Raw genomic sequence first — 16,569 nt, forward strand, 5'->3', positions numbered from 1 at the left:
GGCCTTGAACTTACAGAGATGCTCCTGTCTCTGTGTCCCAAGTGCTGGGATTAAAGGCATGTGCCACCACACCCTGCTAAGTTTTGTAAAATAAAATACCATCTAAATGAAAATGCACTAGCTGAAGAACACAGACTACCCCAGACGCCCCACCCACCAAGGCCTCTGGATCCCAATTTGAAAAGCTGGGCCCTAAGAGAGCCCATTTATAAAGCAGATTATGGTTGGCTCTGTGCCTACCCATGTCCCACCCATTCAGGCCACTACCTGAACCCCATCCAGCCTCTCCTCATATAGCCACCCTCTCTGCTTCCCTAGCCTTACTTTGATGGCATGAAGCCCTGACTCTTCACTTCAAAGTTCTTGCCTTGTATCCTTGACTACTCCCTCAGCTCCAACTACCCTAGCCAACTCTGCTGAGCTCAACCTCCCAACCTTGCCCAGCCTACCCCTCCTGATTTCCCATTATAGCCTACCTGCTCTCTCCTCAGGAGCTTCCCAAGACCAGTTCCCTCCCCAGGAACAAGAACCATACAAGGCATAGGAAGGGCTCAATAAAGCTTTACTGAGACAGTGGAATATAAAAACAAGCCAACCAGGCATTGTAGTACACATCTTTAATCCCAGCACTCAGAAGGCAAAGGCAGGTGGGTCTCTGTGAGCCAGAGGCCATCTTAGTCTACTGAGTAAGCTCCAGGCCTGCAATAGACAGACAGACAGACAGACAGACAGATAGGTAGGTAGACAGACAGATCAAGCTTGTTTCTATTGTTCCTACAGGTATGATGATATATAGCTGTGATATAAAAATTTGGAAGAAAGAGACAGGTCTATCAGCAAAAGTTCATGACCAGCCAAGGCTACAGAGGGAACTCCTGTCTCAGAACAAAACAAACAAACCCCACACATAGCCAGGCATGATGGTATATGCCTGTACCCTCAGCACTGGGAAGACCAAGGCAAGAGGATGACGAGATTCAGATAGCCTGAGCTTCATTACAAAGTCCTGTCTCAAGAACCAGGGCTGAGGAAATGCTCGGGGAGCAGAAGCACTTGCTCTGCAAGCACAGGAGCCAGAGTCTGACTCCCCAGCCACTACAGAAAGCCAGGCAGAGTGCTGCAGAGGGGGCTCAGCAGTTAAGCGTGTTAGCTGCTCTCGAAAAGGCTCCCAGCACCCACAGAGCAGCTCACAACCATCTGTGACTCTAGTTACAGGGGATCTGACCCCTTCTTCTCGCCTCCAAAGGCACCAAGCATACATACGGTACACAGATATGTAAGCAAAACACTCATATACATAAAAATTTTAGGTCTGCAACCCCAGCATTGAGGGGTAGGGACAAGAAGATCCCCAGAGCTCACTGAGCAGCCAGCCTAGCTGTCACAGCAAGTCTCAGGTGCAGTGAGAGAGCTTGTCTCAGGTAGTAAGGCAGCAAGTTACCAAAGACCTGATATGGGCATGTCCGCCAATGAACTCAAGTGAAAGCACCACACACAACCAAAATAAGCAAAACATGCTATGCATCACTGTGTGCCTCCGGTCTCACCTACTAACTGGAAATAAGAGCCCTTCCCACACCCCAGGATGCCATGCATGGATACAGTGCTTGTGCACAGGGCACACTCAGGAGTACAATGTACGCCGGCACCATAGCTCATCAGGCCTCAGGCCCCCAAAACTTCCATCCTGAACCTACTCCTCCAGTCCACAAGCACAGGCTGCCCACTTGAGAGTCCTTCTCTGCTCTCTGGTGCCACGAACCACAGCAGCAAGAACCCAATCAACCAAGTACCTTCTCAACAGGCTGCCACTTTCTTATCCACTAGCTTCCTGAAGCCTCCCATGACCCTGCAGGAAAACTTCCAAGTTTAACTGAACAAACTTCACCTCAGAGAATGAACCCAGATGCTCAGGGCTCCACAGCAACCTCAAAATGCTAAAACCAGGGCTCCCTCTCAGCCACCCCAGGTTTAATCACTGGCTGAGAAGGAGGAGCCCTAATTCTGGGAAGAGATGAGCAGTGGCAGCTGCCCCACTGCATTCAGGAAGGCCATCGAGGTGGCAAATGGAGAAAGGCTTAGATTTCTGGCCTCACCCTCAGAAACAACATCTGTAGCTGAGCTTCCTTACTGGGCAGCTGAGCTCCAGGAACTTGCCGAAAGGACTTCGGGCATGGAGGCTCTCCTTAGCCAGCCCAGCTTGCTGTTCTTGCACAGCCCACCCAGAGCACAGGCCCTGCTGTGGGTGCCGAGCAGGCTGATCCCACCCTGCAGTCCTCCCACACTAGCATCCGCCCTCCCTCCGTCTTGGTCCCGCTCCTGGGCTGTGTCCCCGGGCTGGGCCTCTCACTGCTTGGCTGGCTGTCCATAAGATCTGCCACGGAACCACCTCACCATGCAGCCCGGAGGCCCAGTGGCTGAGGGCCTTTTGCACACAGCTCTGGGAAGCTAGAGAGGCCCACAGAAGGGCAGTGCTGCACTCTCCTGATGCCTGACTGCGATGCCTCTTCCCATCCCCCATCCCTGGGATCTGTGTAGACCCCCAAGAGGTTCACTCTCTCCAGAGCAAGCCTTGGAAACACACACACCAGGGTAAGCCTTAGGGATAAGGCTCATAGGCCAGACTAAAAGACATCCTCATCTCATCTAGGCCACTAAGCACCTTTGTGCTGAGGGGACCCCTGGAGCCAAACCACACAAACACAGCATCTGATCCCCTTCCACTTGAGGGCTTAACACAGGTACAGGGGCTTTCACGGGCATTAGGGGGCAGCCAGAGCCAATTCCTTCCATCCTCAAGGTTTTCACCCCGGGCCTGTCATGACTCCATCATGGTCTTCTAGGCTGAGCCCCCATGTCTATCTTAGTAAAAAAGACCCTCCTTGACCATCTAATCAAAACCAAATAGAATCATCATGACCCTTTCCCCTAACCTCCATGTGCCTTGCCCTGCTAACACCAACCTTGACCTGCTATGCTGTCACACTACAAACTGGTCCTTACTCTCACTAGAATGTAAGGCCCAGGACGCCGTTCCTTCCAACTTTGGAGCCAACTGGAGAAGCAGTAGGCAGACTGTGGCAAGGACCCTTCCTGTCAGTGTGACAGCCATTCATACTGTTACTTAGCAACAGTAGCTGGCTAGGCTAGCTGGAGATGCATAGACAAGTCAGCCCATTGAGTCCCCACCTCAATCCCTAAATGTACCAGCCATGGCCCTGGGGAACACAGTGTGAAACCACAGAAAAGGGAGGCAACCAGTGGGTCTCCACCAGAGCAGTTGTAGGGCAGTTATTCTCTTGAGGGGGAAGTGGGAGGCCTGTGAAACAGTGCCTGGCCCTAGGCAGAAGCTTGAAAACCTCCAAGGCCAAGGTTACCACCCAACTGAGTAAATCCTCAGACCCCACATTCCTTCCCAGGCCCCATCCCCTGGCCACCAGCACTCCCCCACTCTCGCAGGCCTCTCCCTGTGGGACACCCCACACCTCATCAAGCTCATCCTCCCCCACCCCCACGGTGGTCTCCCTGCTGCTCCCAGGCAAAGAAGCTCCTGATGGTCCCCAGGGCCTCACCCAAATTCACCACCTAGCAGCTAACCTATTCCTTGCTTACCCTCCTGTTAACCAACTCCTTCAGCTCCACAAAGGACTTCTGTTTTGTAAACAGGGTGTTACTATGTAGTCCTGGTTAATCTGGAACATACTATGTACATCAGACTGGCCTGGAACCCACAGAGACCCACCAGCATCTGTCTCCTCAGCGCTGGGACTAAAGACATGCTGTACAACGTTGGACAGAATTGGGACTTTGTCAGTACCCTAGTATCTTCACCTGATGCAACACCCTGCCTGCTCCCAACCTTCCCACCACTCCATGACTGTGGCAGGGATTTAGAAAAAGCACACAAAACAGAAGTATGAACCAACTCTGGAACGTGGGAAGGACCTACAGTTTGTACTGAGGGGCACTTGTTAGCTGACTTTACTGTGTGCCACCTTGACTCTACATTTGGGAAAGTGACTAATGTCAGCCCTACTTTTCTCCTGATGTCCTCTGACAAACTACTACAAACTGGCTAGGGCACAGAGTCCTAGCAGCAGTGAATGAATTACAATTTGCTAGGCCACACTGAGCACACACCTGTCTATCACTTGCGCAGACATAGAAGAGGCTGCAGTATCTAGGATTCCCTGCTGCCACCTAAGGAAGGCATTATCCTCCCTGAACAAGGCTCCAAGAAGGCTGAAGTACCCACTCAGAGCTACACAGCTAGCACCTGGAAGGCTGGATTTGAACTCAGTGCTTAGTACTGCACTATAGCCTTTTTGAAAACTGTATTTAGTATTGTGTATGTACATGTACATAGTTGGAGACATGCTGTGACATGCGGAGGACAACTGTGGAGCTGGTTCTGACCTTCTACCCTCATGTGGGTTCTGAGGATTGAACACAGGTTGCAAGGCCTGCATAGCAAATGTCTTTACCCCCTGAGCCATCTTGTCAGCCCAACATAACTCTTTACAGAAGCTGGGAACCAGGACATTGAATGTCTAGATGGAGACTGGACAGAGTTGGATTCCTAGACACCTAACAGAAGCGAAAGCAGGGGATGGATAAGGCGGTGCCTCATCCTACAGCAGGTTCTGAGTGTCCGCAGAGACTCCCATGGCTTGGCACCATGGTAGAAGCTTTCTATCGATCGGTTAAGTCACTCACTGGCTCCTCACAGCAGCTGGAGCTGGGCACCTTTCAGAGTCTACTGCATGTAGATGAATAATCTCATCCCAATCTCACAGCCCGAAGAGCTCATCCTCACCCTGTCTCTAACTAGGGTCCACAGCTGCTCTCACCACCTCACGGAATGGCTCTCCTGCTAGCTTCTTCTGTCCCCAGCACACATGTACTCAGGGCTAAAAGATGTCTAATTCAGTTCTGTCCCCCAGTTTCTCCAGAAAAACCTGAAATGCTGAAACTGTCAAGTACAGGAACATCCAAAGAAAGCAGACACCCAGAACCAGACTCAAGAGGGCAGAGACCACTGCAGCCTGGGACCTCTGCGTCTAAATCCCAGCCTGGCTTCCAAGGGGTCTGATTCAGACCTGGAAAAAAGCACCTTCTCCTTCAGGCTGCAATTTCTAATTTTACTTCAACAAAAAGAAATAAAATGCTATATAAAGCCACAAGCCCAAAGCTGGGCACAGAGTAGTGAGTCACAAACAGAAGCCACCATGGCTCAGTGCCTTGGTTGCCTTACCTGTGACCTGGGCATAACATTCCTACCTCACTGTCAGGTCTCTATAAAGTAGACAGAACGATAGGGACACAACTATAGTATTTGAAACTTACATGAAGCCTCCATGTGCGAAAGGCCTATCACATCCTAGCATGGTGGGGCTACTCAATAGCACACACTACCCACTATCACGTGAAATGGTGCAGCCCTGTGACTCGGTTTCCTCAACTAAAAAGGACAGCATGGCAACAGAGTCTGCTACTCCAGAACGCAAGGCATCCTCCACAGTGTGCGGCACACCGGATGCACTGAGTGAAGGTCAGCTATCAATTTCACGGTCATTACTTTTATAGCTCCTGTTAACTCTATCAGGCAAACCTTCTGAAAGCTCCTTGGAGAGGTAGAGAAACACATCCCTGGTGGAGAAAAACCCTAGAGGACACCCACTGCCTGCACCGTTCTCTCTGGGAACCACGCTGCACTGAGGCCGGCGAGCACGGACACCAACGCTGTAGATCAATGGCTACTGTCTGTTCCCTTGACCATATCACCAGACTGGTCAGCTAGGTCAATCAGGGACTGCAGCCAATCCTCCAGGAAATTTAGACCTAGGACAAAGGTTACAGGGCAAGCCAAGATCACAAGCTAGCCTAAGGAGCAAGGACACTGGCCACACACTTCTGGGGTTCCCTGCTTAGGGACCACAGTAAGAAACTAGGTCTGTGAGGAACCTAAAACAGTCCCAAACACTATTACGTAGCCTTTCTCCCTAGGTCAGACCAAGCTGGATAAAGAACACTCCCCTCCAAGTACCCTTGGCCTCTGCAGAGAGAACAGCTGGGAAAACAGCAGTCAACCTCACCAAGAGGCCAACTGTTATCACTCAACTAGTAGGAGCGTAAACAGGACTCTAGATTGAGCTGGCAACAGGGAGGCACAAGCAGCCACGTGGCTGCGGGCTGGAGAAACGTGGGCTGGGCTGGTATAGGCCCCTTCACATCCATATCCACGACACCAGGCAGTACCTGAACTCTCACCTGCATCTCTTGAGGAGGGAATAGTAAACAGGCAAAATCAGCCTGACCTGAACCTCTGGTTTTCTAGTAGTGGGAGGCCTGTCACCAGGTCCCAAAAGTTCTCCAAATGAGAGAAACAGGGGCCCCAAATTCTGAGAATAAAGATGTGTCCCCCACCTCCACTTCACTTTAGAGAGCTGTCCCTTAAAACACACCTTCCGCCCAAAAGGTGACAAGCAGGTCCAGAGGCACTTCTCCTTATCCAAGCCCGATAGCCCCTCCCTTTCCTAATAGGGAGCCAGACTAGAGATCAGAAAACTTCAGTGACTTCTAAAACACATCTCCACCCCCGGAAGCAAAGAACTTGCCAAAGGATGTCCCACACACCTTAAAGAGAAATAATCTGAGAGGGTTCTGGAGTGGTGAGTGGACAACCCCATGATAAAAAGCAGTCCAGTAACGATCCCGTTTTCCCCAAAGTCATAACGAAGTTCAAGAAAGGGTGAGCTGAGTGTAAACGCCCACCCCTGCATATTACAGGAAGAGAAAAGCGCTCCTCGCCCACTCAGTATCACACCCCTAAAAGTACGCCCCTTAACACTCACTCGGGCCTCCCAGCACCCTGTGCCTCAAGATGATAAACATCACAGCCCTCCACCCGACCCTGTTCTCCTCTAAGTACAAAGACTGCTCTCTCGTGCCTAGGTAGTACTACCATGTCTGCCCCAACACGGCCACCCTGGGCCCAGACCCCGCTCCAGAAGCTCCCATCCCTCTAAGTGCACTATAGGAACGGCTCCCAAAGCACCCAAGCGGCACTTGACACCGTGAGCGCCTCAAAAGCTGGACAGGCTGGCACCACAGAGAAGGAGCTGTCTCCCCCGATGTCCCCGAGGGCAGCCCCCAGCCCGCACGCTCAGAGACCTCCCCCCGCCGCCGCAGTGGTATGGACCACGGCCGCCCCGCGTCCCTCTGGGTTTGTCCCCCCCAGCCCCGCAGCAGGCGCCCCCACTCCGTTCCGGAAGAGGGGGGGAGCCTCCAGGTCCGTGGTCCCCGCCAGGCGGGCACGGGTGGTACGGCCCAGCGAGGCCCCACGGGGGGCCAGGACGCGACCATCGCGGAGGGGAGGGCGCTTGGGGACACGCGCTGGCGTACTCACCTGTCACCGGCGGCCGCCCAGCCTCTCCGGCCGGGCTCTACCCCCGCCCATCGCCACGCTGAGCTCGTTCCCGCTCCTTATTTATGAACTGGCGGCAGCAACGGCGGCAGTGCTGGCGGCGGCGACGCCTTCTCGGAGTCAGGCCCAACGGCTCGCGCAGCGCGGGCCCCCCCCGCCCCCTCCCCCCAGCCCCCGCTCACAGCCCCCTCCCACCCGCTGGCCGGAAATACCGCCTTTTCCAGCCACAAACAGGAACTGACGTAGTAGACCAAGGGAATGGCCTCAGAAAACATCAGACCGCAAGCGCAGGAACTAAGAGGAGGCAGGCTCAAGGCAGCGCGCCTGCGTACTTTAGGCAAAGCCCGTCATGTTAACTTTTTATTTATTTTTTTTTTTAAGAGCCTCGTTCTGAGCTGGGGGCGGGCGCGGGTGGGGGGGTTAGCATTACACATGCGCAGTAGGACATCAACAAGTTGGCTTTCCCCGAAGGCCCAGTGATTACTTCCCGGCAATCAAAGGACTTTATTTACATATGCTTTGATCTTGTTTTATTCTTCTCTTTCCTGCCTTCCTAGTTCCTAGACCAGCGGTTCTTCACCTGGGAACCTCTCACAGGGGTTGCTTAAGACCATCGGAAAATTCAGATATTTACATTATGATTCATAAGAATAGCAAAATTAGTTATGAAGTGACAACGAAAATAATTTTATGTTTGGGGGGTCACCACACGAGGAACTGTATTAAAGAGTCACATTAGGTAGACTGGAAACACTGTCCTAGACTTTCTTTTTTTCTTTTACTTAACGTATGAGTGCTCTGATCTGCAGGCCAGAAGAGGGCATCAGATCCCCTTTATAGATGGTAGTGAGCCACCATGTGGTTTCTGGGACTTGAACTCAGGACCTCAGGAAGAGCAGTTAGTGTTCTTAACCGCTGAGCCATCTCACCAGCCTGACAATTTTTTTTTTTTTTGTTTTTTCGAGACAGGGTTTCACTGTATAGCTGTGGCTGTCCTGGAACTCACTTTGTAGACCAGGCTGGCCTCGAACTCAGAAATCCGCCTGCCTCTGCCTACCGAGTGCTAGGATTAAAGGCGTGCACCACCACACCCGGCCGACTTTTTTTTTTTTTTTTTGGTTTTTCCAGACAGGGTTTCTGTGTATAGCCCTGGCTGTCCCGAAACTCGCCCTGTAGACCAAGCTGTCTTGAACTCAGAGATCTGCCTGCTTCTGCCTTCTGAGCAATAGGATTAAAGGCCTGGCCTGCCACTGCCAGGCTCCTAGATGCTTACTTATAGAGACCCAAAACGAGTTAGTCAAGATTAAGCACAAAGCAGGGTATGGCGACAGGTCTGTTACTGCATCATTCTGGAGGTTGGGGCAGGCCAGCTAGACCTTGTCTCAAAAAAAAAAAAAAAAAAAAAAAAAGTTGCACTCAAGCTTTGAGCCACATAACCCCACATTAGAATATCCTCTTCTGTAACTATGGGCTGACTTCTGTATCCACATCTCAAGAATCCACATCTTCAAAACTCAAATAACCTTGGATTATTTTACGAAAACAGTTCTTATTAAACTGTAACTTCAAAATATTAATGTCACCTGCACATGATATATATCTAAATAAATGTGGGACTTATAATTTCTCATATGGAGTAACTTGAGCCCATGTAAGACTTAAAACCATAGAAAATCGCACATGGAAAAAAAGGCATATAGGTTGCACGCCTGCCTGTAACCTACCTCACAGATCCTGAAACAAGAGGACTAAGAATTCCATGCCAGATTGGGATTCATAGTAAGACCTTACCTTGAAATGTCAAGGTTTCCCTTAACTATTGGGGATGGAATGGATGCAAGCGAGGAGGACATCAGTCAGGCTGCAGCTACAGCTTCTGACCACTGTAATCAGCGCCCTGGGTGAACTCACAGCCAGACTCAAGTCCTTGCAAAAGCTGAAGGCTTTTTTATTATTATTATTTTATTTCAAGACAAATGTGTGGCTTAGCAGTTAAGAACAACCCCTGCTCCCCCAGAGAATTGAAGTTCAGTTCCCAGCTCCCACATATCTTTTTTATTATTTTTTTTTTCTGTTTGTTTGTTTTTCTGTGAGCAGAGGGAATGTTTTCGTTTTGGGAAAAAGCCATGTAGCCCTGACCAGCCTTGAGGCCAGCCTAGACAAGTACTGGGATTACAGAGATGCCGCTTTACCCAGGGAGGTAATATCCCAAACATCCAATTTTACATTATCAGGAAGAGAATGAGGGGCCCACAAGGTGCCTCAGCAGGTATACATACCTGTTTGCCAAGCCTAATAACCTAAATTTAATCCTTGGGACTAATATGGTGGAAGGAGAGAACAGACACCCTCAAATAGTTCTCTGACCTCACATGTACACCACGGCACACAAACACACTATAAAGTACAGTAAATCTTTAATCCCAACACTCCGGAGGCAGAGGCAGGCGGATCCCTGGGGGTTCCAGCCAAGCCAGGGCTACACTGAGGTCCTGCCACAAGTTAAGAACACTTATTACTCTTTTTTTTTAATTTATTTATTTATTTATTTATTTATTCAATTTAAAGATTTATTATATTTATATGAGTACACTGTAGCTGTCTGTCTTCAGACACACCAGAGGAGGGCATCAGATCTCCTTACCGATGGTTGTGAGCCACCATGTGGTTGCTGGGATTTGAACTCATGACCTCTGTAAGAGCTGTCGGTGCTCTTAACTGCTGAGCCATCTCACCAGCCCCCACTTATTACTCTTGAAGATAACCTTGGTTCTATTTCCAACACCCACATACCAGTTTACAACTCTCTTCTGGTCTTTGAGAGCACCAGCCATGCACATGGTACACACACAGTCAAAACACTTAAACTAAGAGACCCCAGATTCTTTTTAAGAGATAAATGGTTCTTCCTATAAGCATTCTGAGGTGACCTGCGAAGATGGCTTGCTACTCTACTGACCCAGAAACTCCTACAAAATCATGCAAATAAACAAGTTCAAATCTTCATGTTCAGTTTAAGAACACTGGTGAAACTGCCAGGCTATCAAGGGTATGCATATCAGGGAAGTCACCAAGTGTCTGAAGAATGTCACTTTAAAGAAGCAATGTGGTATAATGGTGGAGTGTAGGTATTCCCAGGCCAAGCAATGGGGCTGGACACAGGGTCAGTGGCCAAAATAGACTGCTGAATGTTTGCAGCACATGCTTACCAATGCAGAGAGTAACCCTGAACTTAGGGGTTTAGATGTGGATTCTCTAGTCATTGAACACATCCAGGTGAACAAGGCACCTAAGATGCCCCCGACGTACCTACAGAGCTCATGGCCGGATCAACCCATACATGAGCTCCCCCTGCCACTTGGAGATGATCCTCACTGAGAAGGAACAGATCGTTCCAAAGCCGGAAGAGGTCGCACAGAAATAAAAAGCTATCCCAGACGAAACAAAAATGTACCACATGGGAATAAATTCAGCATAAAAAAATGCAGATAAAAGTAAAAAGAATTAATTAAAAATGTAAAATAGTTGAAAATCAAGTGTATCTTATTCTGTAGAACTGGCTAACTTGGAACTCAGTAAGTAGATCAGACTGGCCTTGAACTCAGTGATCTGCTTCCGTCTGTCTCCCAAGTGCGGGGACTAAAGGTGCACTACCATGCCCCATCTGGCAGCTGACTTGACAGTCCTCCTACCTTAGCAACTCAAGTGCTGCACCACTGCACTCAGTTCCTAGAAACCAGAAACGAAATGAACAACAAGGATACAGTGAGTTCCAGGGCAGCTAGCACTACACAGCGAACTCTTCTCAAGCAGAGTCCTATTGAGAGCCTGTTGCAAACTCTGCCCCTCCCCCTAAAAGGAATCAACTACTTACCAGAAAGGAAATGCATTAGTACGTATCAGTTATATTTATGCTCTTGCCACAAGATGGCACCATATATATATGAGCTGGTCATTCTTTTTTTTTTTTTAATTATAGAAGGCAAGATTTCTTTCTTTCTTTCTTTTTTTTTTTTTTTTTTGGTTTTTCGAGACAGGGTTTCTCCATGTAGCCTTGGCTGTCCTGGACAGCCAGAGCTATACAGAGAAACCCTGTCGCAAAAATCCAAAACAAAAACAAAAACAAAAAACAAAAAACCACCACCACCACCAACAACAACAACAAAAAAACCCCACAACTTTCTATGGAAATTTAAGGGACATTTGTGGTGTTATTCTGAACACTTGCTGGACGAAAGGAAGTCCTTCCTTATATGACATCCAAATGATGTATGTGAAATGGGTATGGTAGCCTGTCTCAAATATGTCCATGCATGAGCACACACACACACACACACACCCCTTTCAAGGCCTCTGATCCAGATCAGCTGGTAAATTGTTTGCTTAAGCCTGTACAACGATCAAGGTTCTATCCCCCGTACCATGTAAACCAGGTTTAGGAAGAGGAGACAAAAATCAACAGTTCAAAACCAGCCTAGGCTACATTAAAACCTGTCTTTTTTTTTGGGTTTGGTTTTTTGAGACAGGGTTTCTCTGTGTAGCCCTGGTTGTTCCTGGAACTCACTCTGTAGACCAGGCTGGCCTCAAACTCAGAAATCTGCCTGCCTTATGCGCCACCATGCCTTGCTTAAGACCTGTCTTAAAAAAAACAAAACCCTTCTAAGGGTTATTGGGGAAACAGAAAACTGCTACTGAAAAAAAAAAAAAAAAAAAAGGTCTTCTTCTTTAAAAAAAAAGAAAAAAGAACAAGTCACTGGTCTAACACTGGGCTTTGATTAAGACCTAGCTCATTGATACACTGTAACAAATATTGTAACAGTTTTTACTTTGGACAGGTTTAAGATACTAATGAAAGGAAAACTGGGAGCCGGGTATGGTTGTGCGGGCCTTTAATCCCAGCACTCAGGAGGCAGAGGCAGGTGGATTTCTGAGTTCGAGGCCAGCCTGGTCTACAAAGTGAGTTCCAGGACAGCCAGGGCTATACAGAGAAACCCTGTCTCAACCCCCCCACCCCCCCAAAAAAAAGTAAAGAAAAGAAAAGAAAAGAAAAAGAGTATTTGCAGGGGCTAGAGAGATGGCTTAGAGGTTAAGAGCACTGACTGTTCTTCCAGAGGTCCTGGGTTCAAATCCCAGCAACCACATGGTGGCTCATAACACCCTCTTCTGGAGTATCTGAAGACAGCTACAGTGTACTTTTTATATATATATATATTTTAATATATTATATATATATATATATATATATATATAATTTTTTTTAAAGATATTTGCGGCTCTTGCAGAGGACCTAGGTTTGCTTCCCATTACCCACAACCACCTGTAATTCCAGCTCCAGGGGAGAAAATGCCTTTATGGCCTCCATAGGCATTCATACATATGTATACACACATACATGTATAAATAAATCTTAAAAAAAAAAACAAAAACAAAAAAACCAACTAACTAGGTATGGTAATGTATGCCGTTAATTCCAGCCTGGGGCACAGGTATGCATACATATTGTTCATCCACACCACATACCCACTCCCACCCACAAATAATTAAAACTTTCTGTTTGTTTTTTGAAACAGGGCTTCTCTGAGTCACGTCATGGCTGCTCTGGAACTCACTTTGTAGACCAGGCTGGCCTCCAACTTGAGAGATTCACCTTCCTCTCTCTCTGCCTTTCCAGTAGTATTAGAGGCATGCACCACCATTGCCCAGCGAAATAACTAAAACTTAAAAACCAACCAAAAAGAGCGGCAAAGTATTTAGAGGCAGGCTGATGGTGCAGTGGGTCTCACAGTTAAAACCAGGTTAAAAGGATTATCAAGGTCACGAGCGAAGACAATCCAGTTTGACAGATGAGGACAGGACTCTAATCAAAGGACAAAGTCTATCTCAGCAGATTCTGGCCAACTCCCAAGAAACTATCCCCCACGGTGGGACCTCATACCAAGCACCATTGCCCTCTTCCCCTATAAACTCCTCACCCTCGTGCTATTTACATCCTTGTAACTCTCCTTGCATTCAATTTTAACAGACTGAATACTGGATCAAGATACCTTCTAAGAAGACAGCCACCAGAGGCAAGGAAAGAGAAATGGTGGACCCAGACTTTGAAGGTGAAATTCAAGAGGCAGGTGTGGCAGTTGGCCCTCCCTTCGGCAGAACGCTGGTTTTGCTCACTTACCTACTTAAACAAACTTGACTAGCTGATAGCTGCATCCGTGGGACTGCTCCTTTAGGAGCCTAAGAACTGAGGCTGCAGCTGCAATGGGGTTAGGAAGCAATGCAGGAGGAAATTCCCCTCTTCATCCTCAACAATGGGGACATGCACACATAAATAAGGAAGAAGAAAACAAAACAGACAGCAGTAACAGAAGCAGTTGCCTAGGACGCTGCCTTCCTGGGCCCCTTGCCAGGTTTCAGATCCAAAATGGAAGGGCTGGGGTTGTGGCTCAGTTGGTAGAAGGCATGCCTAGATCTATGATGCCAGCATCACAGAAACCAGATGTGAGGGCGGCAGGCCTATAATCTCAACCATTCTGGTTGTAGCTGGAGGATCAAGGAGTTCAAAGCCATGCTCTGCTTACATGAAAAGTTTGAGGTCTGGGAATCTTGACACCTGGTTTAAAAAAAAAACAAGAAAGAAAGAAAGAAAGAAAAAGAAAGAAAGAAGAAAGAAAGAAAGAAAGAAAGAAAGAAAGAAAGAAAGAAAGAAAGAAAGAAAGAAAGAAAAGAGGAAAGAAGGAAAGAAAGAAAAAGAAAGCTATAATGGTGACATGGGGCAGTGGTTGAAGATCTTGAAGATCAAACCATCAGAGATTGAGGACAGAACCAAACACAATTGTGGGGTGGGGGAGGCTCAGCAGAGGTCAATGAAAGAATTCCTAATGATAGTCAGTTATAATCACAGATTGGTGCCTAGCCCAACTGTCACCAGACAGGCTTCATCTAGCAATTGATGAGCAGATGCGACGCTACAGCCAATCACTAGGCAGAGTCAGAGGGATTCCTCAGAAAAGGGGGAGGAAGGACTGTAGGAGCCAGAGGGGTGGAGGACACCACGAGAACATGGCCCACAGAATCAACTAACCAGGGCTCATAGGGACTGAGAGACTGAAGCAGCGGACAGAGATATTATATGGGTCTCAGCTAGGTCTTCATATACCTTATGTTTATGTAGCTAGGTGTTCCTGTGGGGCTCCTAACCGTGGGAGTAGGGGGTGTCTCTGACTCTTTTGCCTGGGTTGCCTCATCCAGCCTTGACATGAGCACCTGGCTTTGTTTGTCTTACTGTAATTGGTTATGCCATGTTCAGCTGATATCCCTTGGGGTGCCTGTCTTTTTTATTTTTTTTTATTTTTTTTAAAGGGAATGGAGGAAAGTGGATCTGGGGGACAGGGAAGGTAGAACTGAAGAGAGTGGAGGGGAAACATCAGGATGTAACATATGAGAGAAGGGAAAAAAGGTTCACTTGGAGTTCTCCCTTTATCTTTTACATAAAAAATTGTTTAATATGTATAAATGTATATAATGTATACACATATATTACATGTGTATGGGTGTTTTGTCTACATGAATGTCTCTGCCCCATGTACATGCCTGGTGTCCTCATAAGCCACAAGAGGGTACCAGACCCCCTGGAACTTTAGTTACAGATGGTTGTAATCCACATGTGGGTGCTGGGAACAGAACTTAGGTTCTCTGGAAGAGCAGCCAATGATCTTAACCACTGAGCTGTTTCTTCAGTCTCTTGTCTTTTCCTCAGCCCCCAGCTCTGAGATAGGGTTCTCTAGTCTTGGCTGTCTTGGAACTTGCTTTGTAGATCAGGTTGGCCTCAAATTCAGAGATTCACCTGCTTCTGCCTCCCAAGTGCTGGCATTCAACGTATTTGACACCAGGCCCCACTGTTTTTACTTTTTAGAGACAGGATCTCACTATATAGCTCTAGCTGTCCTAGAACTCCCTATATAGACCAGGCTGGCCTCAAACTCAGAGATTCTCTTGCCTCTGCTTTCCAAGTGCTGAAATTAAAGGTGTGCACCACTATGTCTGTTTTTCGCATGGGGGTGGGGTGGGGGGATTGTGGGTTTTTTTAAAGATTTATTTATTTTATGTATATGAGTACAGTGTCTGTCACTCTTCAGACACACCAGAGGAGGGTATCAGATCATTACAGATGGCTGTGAGCTACCCTGTGGTTGCTGGGAAATGAATTTAGGTCCTCTGGAAGGGCAGTCAGTGCTCTTGACTGCTGAGCCAGCTCTCCAGCCTGTTTTGCTTTGTTTTTTAAAATCTTTACATTTTTGAGGCAAGATCTTGCTATATATTTCAGGCTGATCTCGAAGTAAGATACTCTCAAGCCTGAGTCTCCCGAATACTGGGACTGCACACATAGCCGACCACACCAGGCACCTCTACTCTAACAGTTATTAGAACTGCTCCCACCCTCTTCTTCCCATTCACTCTCCAGCCTCTGCCAACAGCTATTCCTCCTACCCAGCAGCCATGTCTTTTGCATAGCCAGTCACCTTCCTGGTCATGGCCCCACCTCAAGGTCTTTGCCTGTGGCTGTCCTTCCCTCAGAATGTTCTCAACTCTAAAAACTTGCCTCTTCTTCTCAGTTCACCCCATGAGGTCACCTCAGAATCTGCTGACCATACAACTGAAGTGTCCCGGCCAACCATGCCTCACTGCTTTTCTTTGGGCAATACAATGTCATGACATCTAGGGGCTGTCAGGTGCTAGCTAACACCTGTAACTGTGGCATTTCCAGAGGAAGAGGCAAGAGAATCTTGACTTTGAGGCTAACCTGTGTGACATAGTAACACCGTCTCAAAAAGGGGGGTGGGAGTGGTGGAAGCTAGCAGAATGTTCACAGAAGGCCTGGACCTAGTCTCCTGCACACATAAAGCCCTGACATTGTGGCACAGGCCTCTAATGTGAGAAATCTCACGGCCTAGATCAGACTCAAACTCAAAGCATGGGCTCAATGGTTAAATGCATTTGTTGCTTACAGAGGACACAAGATTTGTTCCCAGAATCCACAAAGGGTCTCACAACCATCCTTAACTTGTCTCAGGGTATCCAACATCTTTTTCCAAGTCTCCATGAGCATCAGGCACTTTAGTGCCTAATACATACACAGACACAAAACA

At 48.0% G+C, this 16,569-nt stretch overlaps 1 protein-coding gene across 2 annotated transcripts in view; it reads right to left on the reverse strand.

Annotated features, from left to right (window-relative positions):
- Positions 1 to 7,593, reverse strand: part of Akt2 (AKT serine/threonine kinase 2) — a 48,498-nt gene extending 40,905 nt beyond the window's left edge. The window contains exon 1 of one of the 2 annotated variants that reach the window (XM_021166455.2): positions 7,409 to 7,593. The gene's annotated coding sequence lies outside the window, so the exon portion shown is untranslated. Of the gene's footprint in view, positions 1 to 6,464; positions 6,484 to 7,408 lie in introns of those variants that run through there. The other variant, XM_085841993.1, reaches the window with a different exon arrangement.
- Positions 7,594 to 16,569: the final 8,976 nt, after the last annotated feature.

This window comes from Mus caroli, unplaced genomic scaffold (genome assembly GCF_978045245.1).
Source record: "Mus caroli unplaced genomic scaffold, Mus_caroli_1 scaffold_8, whole genome shotgun sequence".
Lineage (NCBI taxonomy): Eukaryota > Metazoa > Chordata > Mammalia > Rodentia > Muridae > Mus > Mus caroli.